This window comes from Octodon degus, unplaced genomic scaffold, assembly GCF_000260255.1.
Source record: "Octodon degus isolate 3935 unplaced genomic scaffold, OctDeg1.0 scaffold00127, whole genome shotgun sequence".
Classification (NCBI taxonomy): domain Eukaryota; kingdom Metazoa; phylum Chordata; class Mammalia; order Rodentia; family Octodontidae; genus Octodon; species Octodon degus.
The window spans coordinates 3,836,041-3,841,329 of record NW_004524703.1 but is presented as its reverse complement, the minus strand read 5'-3'; positions in this window follow the sequence as shown (position 1 = coordinate 3,841,329).

The window sequence follows — 5,289 nt, the reverse complement described above, 5'->3', positions numbered from 1 at the left end:
GTTGAATTTTCCCCTAAAGATGTTCTAAAATGTAGTAAGCCCCCATGCCCTGATGCTGGGATGTTCTACCTTTCCTCTACTCAGATCCATATCAGGACTTGAGCTTACATTAGGTTATTCATGTAATGATAATGATAAAACTAAGAGTCTATGTTTATAAAATTTATATGAAGGAGCTACATCATTCTATCAGATGGATATACTTCAACAGATGATTGTCACTCTATTTAGATTGCTTAAAATTTTTGTGTTTTGGTCAAAAAATATTCTGCACTTACTATTATTTTCTCAGGACAAGTTCCCAGGAGTGGAATATTGTGTGTTTCTGTGTGTGTGTGTGTGTGTGTGTGTGTGTATGTGCATGCATGTGTATGCATGTGTGCATGTGTGAAGCATAAGATCTTTATGGCTAAGAACACTCACCAGTTTATATTCTTCTCAGTTGTGGGTAAACCTGCACTTCACAGCATTCTAGCCAACATTTTTATTCTAGCTGCCGAAAGAAAGGTACATGTCCACTTTGATTTGAAGTGTTTTAGTTACTGGCAAGAGTGAATACATTATGTTTTTCGGTGCTTATTAGTTATAATATTTCAAGTATAAATTCATCATCACTCAGGAAGTGTGTGTCAGGTACCCATATGCAGAGGACACTCTGCTAAAGCTAACACAGAATCCTAAACCGAAGCCTCCATGGTCCCTGCCCCAAGCCAGCACCTCTCACTGGCTCTACCATTGTGCTTGTGGTTTCCCATTCACTATGTGACAACTAGAGGTGGTCGTCACTGCCAACTCCAACCAATTATTACCTTCTATGAACTCAGCCTTGGAAATGCCTCTGAAAGTCCTTTTTTATTTTCAGGGCCACCAATGCTTGTCCAGACAACACGAGCTCTTGCTAGGACTGTGGGATCTAAAGTGATCTTCCTCCTTTGGCTCATACCCTGATGCTGGAATGTTCTATCTTCTCTCTACCCGCAGACCTTCCCTTATCTTCACTTTTTCCTCCATTATCTATCCTGAGCTCCCTGGCTATTCAGCTCTGGAGCCACCCTTCCTTCCAGCCTGTCTCTCACACTCCTAATCATGCTGCAGGCCTGCCAGCCTGGCCTAGATGGTCTTCTATGCAGAAGTGTCACGCTGTCACATAGGTGTGCCTAGCCAGGTCACCCTCCACAGATCCTCCTTCAAAGGCGCTACCTCTGATCCCATGAGACAAGTGTCCTTTGTCCTCCTGTCTCCTGTGCCCACTTAGAACATTGAATTGTCCACCCTCCTGGTGGCCCTCACCTCTGTGTGTTCCCCTCTGTCAGCCTTGCTCACTTTTGTATCTTGTTGCCTAGAACACTCCTGGGACACAGCAGTTCCTCCAGCAATGGTTATCAGAATGAAGAATGAATGGGGAAACATACAGATAAATAAAGGTGCTAGCAGCCATGTGGGAATGTTGTTCTGTAGGAAGGAAACCAACTGCTGAGAGAACTGGTAAGGTGATAAGGGCAGGAAGACCCTTAGCAAATTTTAAGCTCCTGGGCCCCTGTGGCCAGAAGCATCTTGTGTCCCCACTGCCACATGGAGAGGAGCTGCGCGGGCTGTAGGCTCCTCTGCGAACCACATCTCCAAGATCAGTGTCTTCTAACCATGTTGAAGGTGACACACTTCTAACTTCAGGCTTAAAGCCAACGCTCTGGCTGCTTTCTGAACTTCCTCGGTGCTCTACGAGTCTGAAGGAGAGCCATCGCAGGCAGGGCAGTGTAGTCTTTCACAAGCTGAGCAGTATGAGAGTGTCTTGATCCTGGCCTCCAGCCAGGGCCTTAACTCGCTTCTGCTGCAAGTGACATTTGCACAAAGAAGCTGCACATCTGCTCAGCAAATGCCCTTGGTGTGTGGCTGCCTGGGAGGGCAGCCAGAGGACAGTGACTGTCGCAAGCAGGCTATCCCTCCCCCTACGATTTCTAATAGACATTCCTTACCATTCAGGAGCAAGAGCCACTTGCTCTTGCTACTCGCCACCTGGAGTGCAGTCCACACACCATCACAGCAACTGTGTTCATATGTCTGGCAATGGTGCCAGCTGTCATTCGTGACTTCTACCTGGTCTACCGGAGGAAAAGTCTTACTTAATAGAACTCAGAAAAGCACCACTATAAAAAGCAGCCAGGCACCTTGCTAATGTCTTTTTCTCTTTGTTTTTTTTTAATAGAATTTATTTATTTATTTCTGTATTTTAAGGAAGAGTCTACGGGGTGTTCAGGGTCTCACTATTAGCTCAGACTCATAGTTATCCGCCTGTTTACAGCCTCCCGAAAGCTGAGATTACAGGCCCGCGCCACCATGCCTAGCCTCAATTGCCATCTCAGTGCACCCCAGGGGTGGGGCTGGCATGGCAGACCTGGAGATTGAGCACTGGCCCCTTTGCCTGCTTGCAGGTGCTTTAATATGCTGAGCTATTTGGCCGGCCCTCTTTCCCCTTTGCTAAGAAAAAAAAAAAGAATTTATTTTTCCTATATATAAATATAAATATATACATGAAGTCCATATATTTACTTCATAATATATTTAGTATATATATTTAGTTACTTTATATATTTATTTATTTGTTTATTTTGTATGTATTTAGTACAGGGTGCACAGGGTCTCTAGGGTCTCACTACATAGATTGAACTTGCAGTGACTCTCCTATTTTCAGCCTCCTCAGCGCTAGAATTACAGGCACATAGCACCATGCCTTTTCAGTCACTTCTCAGCGAGCCCCAGGGGTGGGCCAGCACGGCAGGGGATGGAACACTGGCCACTGCACTCTGCCTCAGTAGGCACTTTAGTTCACTGAGCTATCTGGCCAGCCCTCCATATAATTAGTTCATATATATATATTTCATAAATATAAGAAGTTACAATTGGGCCCTGAGCAATTTCTGCAGCATCAGGCTGAACACTGCCAGGATCTCAGGTCCTACAAACTCTGGACCCTGAACTAAGAAGAGCTTTCATCTAGCTTCAAGAGAACCCCAGGGCTGGAGCCTGAGGCTTTCTCTCCCTAACCATCTGCGGCCCAGGTAAATGGCCCTGGTCAGCCTGGCAATTTTTGCAAGTTATATGTTCTTGATTGAAGAGTGACCACTTCCTACCACAGCACATAGCTGACTCTCACAGAGATCTGGATCCGCCACCTGCTTTCTACCTCATCTCCAGGATTCAGAAGGTCTTCGCTCCAACTTTTAACCATATGTTGTGGCCTTCAGCTCACTGTTTGGCCCAGACTGGGCTTGAACTTGCACTAATCTTCCTGCCACATCTCCCAAATGCTAGGATTATAGGCATTTGCCACCTTTTTCAAAAAAATGTCTTAAAATATCAATTCTTCTAAGAGAATGTAAATATGATGTATTATAGACATATGCCAATTAGAAAAATACACACTGAAAAATAAAAAAAAGAAGTTGCAGGGGATGTGATCTATATTTTTATTAAAGATTAGAAATAATAGACTTATCCATAGCTCATTTCAGCAAACAATAGGACATAAGCTGTTTCATGGGGAGTTTAAGCTTCTCACGCCCATCGTGCGTGCCTCTTGGGGACAGAAGAGAAGTACACATCTGCCGACTGCAACAGCTCTGCCAGGCAAGGGCCCGCATAAGCAAGTCAGATTCTCCCCAGGTGAAATAGAAGGAATTAAAAGAAGTTACAAAATAAAATAAAATGAAGTTACTTCATCATGTCACATTATTCTATAACTAGGATTCCTGGTGTGCCCATAAAAAAATAATTGAAAACAAAATTTTTTTTTTTTTTTTTTTCATTATTCTATAACTAGGATTCCTGGTGTGCCCATAAAAAAATAATTGAAAACAAAATTTTTTTTTTTTTTTTTTGCTTCTCTACTATGTGCCAGGGCCACCTCAAGCTGTTTTCATAGAGTTTCAGTTAATTTGTAAGCCATGTTTTATAACTGAAGACATGAAGGCTCAGAGAATTTAAACAATTGGCTGAGGCTTTGTAGCTAGAAATGATGAAGCTTGGTCTGAATAGCCTGCACTGTCTGTACACTCCTGTCCTTAATTTGACTGTAACACAGGTGACACTGAGCCCCAGGTCAGCCCATCATTCAAAACGTAATACAGTTGAGTCTTTATCCCTAGTTTTCTCTCCATGGTTCCAATAGCTTGTGGTAAACCACTAATGCTTAAAAATATTAAGTGGAAAATTCTAGAAATAGAAGTTGATTAATTCATAAGTTTTAAATTGCTGTTCTGAGTAGTGTGATGACATCTTTCCACCCAGCTCTGTCCTCCAGGGACATGAATCATCCCTTTGTCTAGGATCTTTTGGTACCACAGAGCTTGTGTTCAAAGAACATGGTTTTACTTGATAACGGCCCCAAAGCACAGGAGTGCTGGCAATGTGAATGTGCCAAAGAGAAGCCACAAAGTTACTTAACATGACAAGAAAAAAGTCCTTATATTTTCCAGCCCATTGAATCTGTGGGTGACTTGCAGTCTGGAGTGTGGGTGCTCAGCCCACCTTATCCTAGACCTGCTGGCAGGCAGCCCCACGCACCAGAAAATAAACTGTTGGGTTCTGTAAGGCTTTGAGGTTTGCTGTTACATAATGTGATTGTGTTCATATGATTGAAGGAAAAAATTACAATTAATTAGCTTTATTTAGATTCAAGAATAAGGTATCTCTTCATCCCATAAAAGACAGTAAGTGCTCCAGTAAGAAGAGAAGAGGAGATTGGTTTCACATGGAAAGGCTATAGGAAGCAGAAACAACCACCCAAACACAGGTCAGTCACTTTAAAGTTACTTTTCTTGTAAAGTAGAACAAAAAGAGAGAACAATACAAAATAACTGCTTAATATCAGGTCACTTTAAGCGAAAGAAACTACTGAAAAGGAAAGAAAGCTCAGATGGGGGTAAGGAGAAGTGAAGGAGGAAACACACACACACACACACACACACACACACACACACACACACACGATAGCTAAGATTAGTGCTTACACTACTAATTTCTATTAGTTCCACTGAAAGGAACAATTAGTGCTTATACTGTTGTTCAATTTTGCATGCCTATATCTTGTAATCTGAGCAACTACTTTTAAGACAAGACTATGCTATATAATAACCAATGTTAATTTCCTATCATCTTGTTTTGAAATTCTATATCATTCTATTTTTTTTAATTCTCTTAAAAAATATCAGGTCACTCTGGGTTATCTTTTTGTATAAGGATTCAGCCAAAGGAACCATCATTATTACACCAACTGAAATTGACCTATTTGGG